Here is an 11692-nt window from a genome sequence, read left to right on the forward strand (position 1 = left end):
TGGAATGATTTAGAAGACAAATATTTAAAGCAACAAAAAAATAATAATTGAGAAAATTTTGAAATTAATTGCTCACTGCTTTGGTTTTTTTGTTCTTAGTTCCAAGAGAAGCTTCTTTTTTTGCTGATGATGAAGGTTGTGCTGTTGCAGTAGTTGGCAAAGGGATCCATCTTTGAATGTGGTAACATTGGTAGAGATGGAAACACATGAGCTTTTTTATGTTTCTTCTATGCTCCTGAAACCGTTGGACTAGGGGATGGATCATGGGCTAGTAGACCAATGCTTATTAAGCCACCTCAGTTAAGAGGTCCTTGTCTCCATTCTCTGATCAAACATTTAAATAACTAGTAAGAAACCTTTCATCCTATACAACTTTTGGAGATTACCTAGTGTTAAACAAGAAAATTTTTTAATTGCAGAGATCTAACAAGGAGTCTCACAAATAACAATGTGCATAATAGTTAATAACATTTCATCGTAGGAATTTGTCCATGTCCTTAATCAAATGAATGAAACTATGTAAAACATCAAGATGAGAAAAAATTTAATTTTCCCCATTAAAAGTTGTTTCCTATAATTGTATGTATTACAATGAGCATGAATTGAACCTTATTCATCTCAATAAATCATCTGCATTGACTCTCCCCAAGAGTTCCCTATGCTCCTCATCAGAAACTCTAAGCTCTCTTCTCAAATCAGACATCAAACCCTCTTTATCCTAAAACACATTATTTTTAAAGAACCAATAAGTTTCAAGATAACAATATAAAATTCAAGACATAGAAGTTAGCTCCCTAAAATCTACAAGCATAGCAAGCAAAAAAGTTCTTCAAAAATGAAATAAATAGCAAGAAAAGAAAAGAAAATTAATGTCAAATAATGAAATGTGTGATAGAAGACATTGACGAGTATGTAGTATAGAATAGGTAAATACCCATGTAATTGCATCTGATTGTGCCTTGAAGGCTCTAAAAATAGAACTATATGCCTCTTGTTCAAGCCAATGAATCTAAGGCTCCATATCATTTTGAATTCTAGCATATGACATTGGACCCACAAATGGTCTTCCATTCCCAATAATTTGGCCACCACTTCTTGCTAGTTAATTTCGATGAGAAGGAGGAAGATCATCATCTGTTCCTACTCTAGTTTCAGAACAAATGCATGAAAATCATTTTATAGTAGATAAAACATTTGAACATTGCAATAAGATAAAAATAGATATAGCATTATTGAAAAATGCAATAGCAAGTAAGAATAAGACATGCAGAAGTATCATTATGGCCTCAAAACAAGAAATAAGAAGCAAACAATGAATTTAACTATAAACATAAAAAATCAAGTTTAAAAAGATAGAACCATTTTAATTTTTCATTCTACAAAATGTCATACTTGTTCTTCAATACTGATTCCAACAACTTCTATTGCTCTTCATGTTGTAATGTACTCCTCTGTTTCATTAACTCCATCAAGTTGATAATAGTTGGACTGGTTCAAATAATGAAATGAACTTGGATGTCCCAAATTATATTTTTCAGTTTCCTAAAATAAGAAATAAAGAAAATTTCAAAAAATGGTTCTCCTATTGTTAGCATTCTATTATTTCCAATTGAACATATGTGGATTCATAATACAATTAGAAAATAGGCAATGAACCTATTTCAATGGTCAATTATAGTCATAATTACCAAAGCATGATGTTGTATATCTCTAGGGGTGCAACACAGAGAAGGTAGAAACAATGATAGTTTCTCTTTGGATTTGAAATTTGGCAAACATGAGACCTTTCTAGTAGGTATGTTCTAATAGCAACTCTTGATATTCTTCCATTTTTGTCAAATTTTAGCTCAACATATTTATCAAAATGACTGCACAAATTGTGCTTCTTAGTCAAAAAAAAATATAAGAACAAATTGCAATCTTGATATTCCAAAAGCTAAGCCAAACCCCAAATTAACAACTCAATGTCTAGAAACTCCTTATATTCAATTTCTTTCTATTATACATGCAATGCAAAATCTTAAAATGAAAAAAGAATTAACCTAAAATTATTATTTTTGACAGTTTGTGCATTCCCAAAGGCGTCTAGAGCAAGATTTGATTGGAAGAAGTAAATAAAATAGAAATCAGATAATGATCACATACAAAAATGGAGACATGGTATTAGAAGATTGAGATCCCAACAACAAATGCCATAGTGATTCCATTCATAAACAAATTTCCCATTATTTCTTACTTGTAGCACTTGTTGCTCCACTAATGTCCCCTTAGTTGCTACTCAGCCTCCCATATAAGCAAGATAACGTAGAAGCATTTTGGTGGATTCTGTTTTATTTGCCCCATTTTCTCTACTCACTAGGATGGACTGACTTATCCCCTCATTGATCATCACCCAGTATCCATAAAATGTTTAAATGGATGTATGAAATAGAGCCTCTTTGACACAAAACACAACTTCAATCAAAAAATTGGAGAGGCTTACCTGTATGTAGCATCTACAAAAAAAAACACATGATGACTTAACTCTTTGAATGTTTCCCCTTTATATTGTTCCATCATTTGACTATCATATAAGTGAGGAATTCTTCTAAAAGGATTTATGGCAATTAATATACTCCTAGTGTAGGTCTACCAGATACAACATAATGTCATCATCAAATGTTTCTCTTAGTAACACTATTTTGTTATTTATTAAAATTGCATATGAATTACACTTTAACTAAGACAAAAACATAGAACAGTGTTATGAACTACATTTGTACATATAGAAATACAATAAAGTTATGAACTGTGATCCCTTGCCAGCCCCTCTTTGACAAAGGAGATATGCTAACATACCATTACAAAGGACAATATTAGAAAAACCACCGGCTCTCTTAAAATTTTCTTTTCCATTTGGTTTGATGGTGTACCACCCACTTTACTCCTAAAATATCTTCGATGGTTTTCTAAAGACTAGGAAAAACTTTCCAAATTCGGATCTAAATTTACCTCATATTTCTAGACCATTCAAGATTCTAACAACATAGCAATTGAACTACTATATATGATCAACTAGATATTTCCTAACTAGTCAAGATCCTAAAATAGTAGCATTGACCAATTTATAGGGTTTCATCCTGATAAAGGTAAGAGAAGTGTCTAAGAGAAAGTTAGAAAGATAATGTCTACCTCATTCTACAATTCAACATCCTCAAAATTTTCCAAACATGACTCTTTCCCTCAAATACTTTACAATTCAAAGGCACATCCTTTTTTAAGGTTGAAACCATACTAGATGGTTGGTAATGTGCCACTATAGCGTTCTTTTAGATTATTTTGGTTTTTATTGCTCAATCTTGAATAATTTCCAAAAAACCACCAAACTTAAATATGAGATGTGTGGAAAGATTATCCAACACAATCTCAAATCTAGCTTAAACACATTTGATTTTGTATTCAATGAGGAATAACAAGCTCTAGAAAAAAGGACACATCAGATTTGAATACACAAAAATTGATTCTTGGAACCAATAACATAGCAGAAGCTAAGCTCGTGCTTGGGTCTAGTTACCAAAGATAATCAAAATTCTAAAATTGCATTTGGAAGGACATTGTATTATCATGACTAAGTTTTCCTAGGGGAGATTATATTACTAGAGAATTAACAAAGTGATGAAGATCCTCTCAAGTATACTTGCAACATTCAAAAGTTTCAAAATATTATGGTCAAAAAAGAGGGAAGCATGGATGCAAACCAACTTTCTAATGTGGCCATTGAGTCAAAGGATCACATCCATGTAATTACCTTCATGGACCTAAGGAAAATCAATGCCAAGGATTGGTGAGAAGATAGGAAAGTACACAAGTCAAATACAAAATCAAAAATGTGTCTCTTGTAATCATCTACAAAGTGGCAGATATCTTGTGTGGAAGAAATTGTGATCTCAAAAGAGATACCACATTCAAAGGTGCTTTTGGATGTTTGGAGGTGGCTAGTGGATACCACCTTTCCACTAACAATGTTGGAAAATTTCTCTCTTTGGGCCACGAAACCAATGATTGTATTTTTGGGGAAAGTTTCCTCAAATAGATTGAAAAAAAATGAAATTCAAAACAAATGAAATCTTGCACAAAGTGTCCATTATGTTGGGGGATGACTATCTTATGGCAAAAGGCAGATACTGCTCAAATGTGGAAATTACGTCATTGTTTATGGGGCAGTCCTTGGAATTAGATACAACTACAAACATGAGAAGGGTAGTGTTGGGGTGTGTTTAGGAGGAGTAGAGAGGAGGCATGGAACCAAGAAATAATGGTCAAAGAAAATATGCATTAAAAGTTTTGAATATTCTCCATCAAATATCAATCAAAAAAGAAATAACCAAATTTTAAAAGCACCTAATAAAATAGGCTTACCAAAAGAGAAGGACTAGATTGAGTTAAAAATTCAAGTTCACATTGAAACAAGGTTCTTAATGTACATGATCTACATGATCTACAAACCACATTCCAAGTTTAATTGTATAACTAAATGTATTAAAATTTTGGAATAAAGGCTATCTTACAACATTAAGCATAATTATTCTCATGCTCAAATATGTCATTTTCCTTTTGGCACATATATAGTATAATCTTTAACAAACCATCTTTGATTTAACTACTAAGGATCCAAATTTAGATTGATCCTATGTACATGTTTATCATCTTGCACACAATATGGTACACATACAACAAGAATTTAATTCCCATACTAGTAGTTAGATGAAAAACTAACTTGTCTCGTAACACATGAAAGCTACATTAGCTTACTCGTTTAGCATCTTAGACAAAAATGGAGTAGGCCGCCAATTTCAGCAGCCCTCTCTACATTGCTAAGTGAGGAAGATGTGCCTTACCAAACCACAATTTTTCACACTAAATTTAGTACAAGAAGAATTTTTAAAAATCATTTGATAACTATTCACAAATGAAAAATATAGAAGATGTCCCAGCATTAAAAATCATCTTCTCTCCATGGAATTTTGATGTGCTAAGTGTAGATATCTATAAGGTTATTTGTGTGTCTATAAAGAGAGATAACATCAACATCACACTATTCTCGTGTTCTCAAGAATACCTTTGTGAAAATTTTAAAAAAATCATATAAAATTTCATACACATTCAGGTGGAGAAAAAATATACAGTATAGCTCAATGCTAAGAGATTTTGTATAGATTAAAAGTGTGTCTGTGATATTGGAACCATCTCATAGAGAATTTGACATTTGCAAGGATATGGATGTATTTTGGGAAAATGAATACTCAGACACTCCAAGATTCCACAATCCATAATGTTACATAGAAATCACAATAACTAATGATAAGAGAATCAAAATACAAAACCACATTTTCTAGTCCATTAGCAAGACCCAACTTTAAGATAACCATGGTCTATTGTCTCTATATTCAGATTTCATTCACACTCATTTGAATTTTTTATTAGCACTTTTCCTAGGATATATTGTTTGGTCCTTTGAAGAATTGATTAAGATGTAATAAAAGGGTATTTCAACCCTTATAGATTGCTCCCTCACTGTAGTTTTATTAGCTATGTATCAAATGCTCATTTATATGAAGATATTTTCATTCCATCAATTCTGGTGATTAAATTATTCAAAAATCAAAATATTGGTTATTAATTTTTTTCTTTGTTATCTTTATTATTACAAAAAATATAATATCTTTCACCAGTACCAAAAGACAAGGTTTCTTACTTTTTTTCCATGACCCTAAAGACTATAGAATCAAAATGTCAAGAATCAATCTTGCATTATTGTTTCTTCATCTTTTTTTAATTCACACCCAAAAATATTGATTCATCTCATCAATCACACCATACTCGAAAGAAAATCTATGTAGAAATAGTATGCGTATGTGTACCCCTTTGTAACCACAAGAACTTTGTGCAAAAATACCAAATACCATTAATTGCACCCTAAGAACACTATAACCCTTGTAAAGTTTTTCTTTGTGTAACAAAAAAACCCCATTTACACTTTGTGTAGAGTTAGATAGGAAATAAAAAATCAAAAAAGACTTTTTATATAACATACAACTATAAGCCTAATGAGGTCCCATTGGGTTGGTGGTTAGTATGTTTCGAGAGGAAGTGTGGTGGTGTTCTCTTGATGAATGTCAACTTGCATTCTCTCAACTCTATTACAGAAGAGATAGAGGGAGTCTGTGAAGCCCAACCAGCCGCATTGGTTGAAAAGCCCTTGGATTCCTCCATCCTGAAACCCAAACATAATGTGAACATATAAGAATAATAACATACTAGTATAAGCATACATTTTATTCTTTTTTTTATTATCCGAGTTGGTCAAAATTTTGACCAACTTGGGAAAACTTAGGACATTTTTGACCAACATGGGGATAAAAACCAAAAATAAGATGAAATCATAGCTTTGGTCAAAAATTTTGATAGAAAAACAAGTGCAAATTTACTAGTGAAGACCATTCTTGCTTCAGCATCTCGACCTAGATCCAAAGTATCCATAGACATTGGGAGCATCTAGAGCCAAAGGGGACCTCACCATTGCATTTGGAGCATTGATTTAGTGAAAATTGACTATAAATTTGCCTATGTTTGGAAATTCAATATGATCATTATTTAGATCTACAATTTTATTTTTAGATCTGCATTTAATTTCTCTACAACTTTCGTCTCTATTTTTTTTGTAAATTTTTGGAAAAAAATTTAGTCTGTCACGGCTATAAATTTTTTGTAGGAAGCAAGCAATCAAACCTTGGTCCCTATAGAGGATATTTGCTTTAGTCAGAATCATCTTTGGGCAATTTAACTGGCAGACTGCACTGACACCAATTGACGTCCACCCACATAGCCTGGTGGCCTATTTATTTCCACTCTACATGCTATTTCTTTTAAACCACATCACACTACACCTTCTTCTAAATGTGGGATTAACATATATCCTCGATGGTAAGATTTTTGGTCATTCATAGTGAAACTCCAACAATTTATTTTTTCATCACCTATGTCTTTAAATTCTGATGATGATAAGAAAAACTTGACGATCTCCAGTGAAGTAGACCCCATTGACATTTAAGTCTTCCAACCATTGTTGTAGACTTCCAGTGTCCACTAAACCATGATAAAATTTGACTGTCAATTTTCAATGGTCAGATCCCTTAAGCTCCTATCGGCCACCCAACTAACATGATGACACATGTCATTTGTAGATGTCGCCATGTAGCCTGAAGACACCTTAGTATGGACTAATCAACATCCAACGAACTTAGTGCCCCTCCAAACTATGACATCATCACTACATCACCCACCTTGTCAGCAACAAGTAGACATGTTAGTGGACAACTTGGACCAATCGTATGATGAGACATGGAAAAAGCCATACATTTTTGTACTATCACATCACTAGTGATGTCATCAAGGCTCCTTTTTTCACTAACATCAGCTAGACATTGTCTTAAATTTGACAACCATCTGACTGTCATTTCCAAGCAAATTTGAATTGCTGTGATAGTCATTTAGACATCAAATTTAACCTCATGTTTTGCTATTCAGACCCCTCTTTAGATTCAATTTTGATTTGATAATCTAACTTTGGGAAGACATATCTCAGTCATCTAGGCTCCAAATCAGGTGCAATTTTTTATTTTTTTGGCTAGGATTTCTTAAATTTTTTAGTGTTGCAATTCTTTTCTAGTTTTGGTGCAAGGATTTGTCAAAATTTATGTCTTTTGGTGATTTTACCTATCAAATCCTACATTTTGCAACTTCAATTGCTCCGTACGGGCTCATATGGATTCAAAATCAAGTTGTATTTTTTTTAAGTGCATTATTTTTTGTCTACTTTCTAGAGTTGCAATCAGATTATACACTTGTGTGACAAAAATATCACTTTCAAAATTAGGTCCTTTTCTACATTGTAATGATTTGATATAACTTCAAAATTGTTGTATATCTGAGATATATTGTAATGTTCTAGTTTTGAACTCCATAGACAGGTTTTAAACAACAAATTAGAAGCCCACTAAGGCCAAAATTGGCAAGTGGCTATTGTAAATGCACTAAGTATAAAGTGCCAAAATATTTCATTTGGGGGAGGGGGGGTTTCTTGATTGAGTGAAAAGTGGGGGTTTTTTTTGGTGTTGTATTCCTCTTTTCCTACTATTTTATTTCATTTCTTGCATCATGAAAAATTTTAAGTTTCCAAAATTAACACCACATAACTATTTGACATGATCCATTAAAATGTGGTGTCAATTAATGCATAATGAAGTTTCTCAATATGCAGATGGTACTCTTCCTAAACTAATAGGTGATGAAGTATCTAAAAGTGAAATTAGTGCTTGGGAATCTATAGCTAGGAAAGTCCTAGGTGATATTTTTTTGGGGGTTGAAGACAAAATTTTCTATTAAATTGAGAAGCACAAGACATCCAAGGATGCTTGGGATGCCCTCAAAACCTATATGGTAAAATTTTTGAGGAGGATGTTTACAATATTGAAGATAAGCTTGTCTCCCTAGATCATAAGATATTTGATTCTATACAATATTTCATTATTAAGATGAATGAATTAAGAATGAAGCTTGATGATAGTGGTAGTCTTATTAAAGATGACAGGTTAATCTATCTCATTCATAATAAGTTGCCATCTAAGTACTCTACATTTATTTCTTCTTATAACACCACAAAGAATACAATAGGGGATGCCTACCAGAAAGTCACTTTTGATTGTTATTCTCAATTGTTGGATGATGAAGAAAAGAAGTTGCAATCAATGAGAATTCTCAATTCATCCAAGTCTAAGGCATTGGTGGCCAATAATGAGGGTTCTCAAAATTCAGCTGGTCAAACTTCAAATAAAGGAAAGGGCAAGAAGAATAAGTGGAAAAATAACACACAAGAGGATACAGAAAAGACAACACCACCATCAAATCAACAAGGTAAGTCTTCCTCAAATTAAACCAAGAAGGGGGACACTAATAAGGAGAAGAAAAAGTGTGCCTATTGCAAGAAGGTTGTTCATGATGAACATGAGTGTTATCATAAAATGATTGATGAGTTGATGAACATCATGAAGAAACACAATGTTTCATTGCCTAATTCTTATAAGGAGAAAGGATCTTCATATTTAGATTCAAAAGGAAAAGGGCAAGCACTTATGGAAAACTCAAGTTCTTCAATGGAATGGATTCTTGACTCAGGTGCCTCATATCATATGGGTTTTTCAAAAGGAGACTTTTCTTCATTGAAGTAGTCTAAGGTACCGCACATCTTTGTAGCAGATAATACAAAAATGGAAGTTGAAGGGAAAAGACATGTGGAGATGGAAAATGGGGAATTCAAAGATGTTCTCTATGTTCCTAACCTTAGCTCTAATCTCTTCTTAGTTTACCAAATCTATGGAGATGGTAATAAATTTGAGTTCCTTCCTAATTTCGTACATGTATGCGCTTTCAAAGTGATTTATTAGTTACAGTGGGGAAAGTTAATCATGAGACAAAGTTGTATTCTTTCTCCCACTTTGTGCCTACATTTCCTTTACATGCCTTGTTGACTCAATTAAATTCAAAAAGTACATTATGGAATGAGTGATATGGAAATCTTGCCTTCTACTATCTTCATCAACTTTCCTCAAACAATATGGTCAAAGGTCTACCTACAATCAACTTTTCTAAGGGTGAATGTTCAACATGTTCAGTGGATATGTATCTAGAGGAGAATTTTGATAGAGGGAAGTCCTCAAGAGCACTAGTTGTTCTTCAATTAGTTCACATGGTATTAGCAAGTTCTTTTGTAGTGACATTGGTCAGCCAGGATCACTACATACTCACTTTCATTGATTACTTTTCATGCTACACATGGGTCTACTTTCTTCATCACAAGAATGGAGTGCTTGATAAGCTTCAAGCCTTCAAGAGTCATGTTGAAAATTAATCAAGGAAAGCCATCAAATTTCTTCAGATGGACAATGAAAGGAGATATGCGAACACATGAATTAAAGACTTTTGCAAACTTGAGGGTATTGATGTTCAAAATCCACCATCATTTAGTCAACACAAGATAGATGTTGTAGCACTGAGGATACAAACTCTTAAGTCACTGGCAAGTTGCATGATACAAGCCAAGTCTCTAGATTGTACACATGAAGTCAAAGCTATGAATAGTGCTAATCACATACTTAATAGGTCTCCTCGTAATGCCTTAAATGGAAAGACTCCTTTTGAGGCATGGTGCGGAAAAAAACTAGTTGTGAAACACTTTAGAGTATTCAGTTGTCTAGCATGGGCAAACATATCTTCTAGGGGATGCAAGGGACCATCACCTATGCCTTGTACTTTCATCAGATATGAAGATGGTGTTAAGGCATAGAAACTTACAGATCCTAAGACACATGAGATTTTCCTAGAGAGGAATGTTCACTTTGAGGAAAGGTCACCCAACTTATTCTCTAATCCTCTCTACACTTCATATATTGTGGAAATTGATAGTGACACTAGTGATAGCAATTCAATAGAATTAGATATGTAGGATCCTAATGAAAATTGTAGTCCATGGCCACATCATTAGCACATTCCACATGAATTTATTGCAACAGTGATAGGTCTAGCACAACAGGGTACAACTAGTCTTCCAGCTCCAACATCAGTGGATGACTACATAACAAATATTTTAGGTTTTTTTGTGGAGTCATACATAGCATATTTGGGAGAAATCATTGATGATATACATATTCTCTTTGATGATGATGATCCTTCTTCAATTGTTGAGAGGGATCACTTTGACCCTCTTGTCCATTCTCTATGTGATTGATCTTCACAAATTGATATGATTGTGGATCCTTATGTACAATAGTTGTAGGAGGTCTCTTTATCATTCAAGGAGATAGTTGGTTCTTTGGGATAGGTTCTACATCCATCCTTGCTAGATCCAACATTATTCTTTTCAATAGCATTGGAAGGAGAAAAATTTAGTATCGACACGGGGACAGTTGAGTAGGTTTCAGAGGCATCATCGATCATTAGGATTCTTTCTACACATAGGGGAAGCATCTCATTTGTACCACTACCATTATTTCTTCCAAAGTGGAGGAACATTATTCAATAGTCATGCATGGGCTTCTACATTGGAGCAACTATCATCGATCAACATACTACATTGGGGGGGGGGACTACCTTGTCTCATTTCTTCTTCTCTCTTTTATGGGGGTCTTTTTCCTCATATTGGAATTGTGTTCTTCTCATACTTCTCTTTTGTATATACTTTATGTGTGTTGCAATGGGGGGGTCTTGATTACTTCATCCATCCATGCTTCTTGATTTTTCATCTCTCTTTTTGGGGGAGGGTTTTTCCCATGAGTTTTTCCCTCTTTCTTTGCTTTATGAGGGATTGCCTTGCATTTTTTTCATGGCTACCTAACATGGCCTAGTAGTCGGGAGCCATCATGGCATTTCATCCTATCTTTCCTAAGCTTAAGTGCATTCCCCTAAGTTTCACTTAAGGGGGGATGTTGGTGTAAAAAAGTATTTACTATTTACACTTACTTAAGTTTACTTAGTTCAATACATTATTTTATTATTTCTTAAGTGAGACACTTAGGATTTTGTGTATTCTTATGAGTTGTCATGTTGACAACACTAGAGTAAGCAACTCTAATTCAGCACATGGTATCTACAACACTGT

General features: G+C 33.5%; 1 pseudogene; it reads right to left on the reverse strand.

The window, feature by feature from the left end:
* The window catches only part of LOC149564079 (protein EMSY-LIKE 3-like), a 37107-nt pseudogene extending 26001 nt beyond the window's left edge, over positions 1-11106 (reverse strand).
* Between the last annotated feature and the right edge of the window lie 586 nt (positions 11107-11692).

The sequence above is a fragment of the Cupressus sempervirens genome, chromosome 4 (genome assembly GCF_028749045.1).
Source record: "Cupressus sempervirens isolate cs-2001-9-10 chromosome 4, ASM2874904v1, whole genome shotgun sequence".
In the NCBI taxonomy this organism is placed as follows: domain Eukaryota; kingdom Viridiplantae; phylum Streptophyta; class Pinopsida; order Cupressales; family Cupressaceae; genus Cupressus; species Cupressus sempervirens.